The 346-nt window shown below is 34.7% G+C and overlaps 1 long non-coding RNA gene across 2 annotated transcripts in view; it reads right to left on the reverse strand.

Annotated features, from left to right (window-relative positions):
- LOC119588021 overlaps window positions 1-346 on the reverse strand; it is an 11,989-nt gene that overhangs the window by 6,727 nt on the left and 4,916 nt on the right. The window contains exon 3 of one of the 2 annotated variants that reach the window (XR_005230052.1): window positions 95-195. The exons of the other annotated variant lie outside the window; for it this stretch is intronic. This is a non-coding gene — a long non-coding RNA (uncharacterized LOC119588021). Of the gene's footprint in view, window positions 1-94; window positions 196-346 lie in introns of those variants that run through there. 2 annotated transcript variants of the gene reach the window in all.

Below are 346 nucleotides of genomic sequence, written 5' to 3' on the forward strand. Positions count from 1 at the left end.
CAGTATGCATACACATTTACATCGGTGATTGTTATTGTGATTCTGGATCGCATTGGATAAATGTGAAGCACTGGGAATAAATTAAGGAAACCGCAATCACAATTTCTTTTATTGAGACTAAAAAGAAATGTTGATCCTGCCTGGAAAAGAGGATTTCCAGGAGACTGGTTTAGATGTCCATGTGTTCTTTACTGCCTAAAGGGTAAACAAGAAAGATATGCCGTTATTATGTGTAAGATACATATAAGACAAGTATCTTCACTTACATTTATCCTCTTGAAACCAAAAATGAAATGGTTTTATCCTCTTTTTTCCACTTATCCTTCCTTTAACCTATCCTCTCTTT

This window comes from Penaeus monodon, chromosome 23 (assembly GCF_015228065.2).
Source record: "Penaeus monodon isolate SGIC_2016 chromosome 23, NSTDA_Pmon_1, whole genome shotgun sequence".
Classification (NCBI taxonomy): domain Eukaryota; kingdom Metazoa; phylum Arthropoda; class Malacostraca; order Decapoda; family Penaeidae; genus Penaeus; species Penaeus monodon.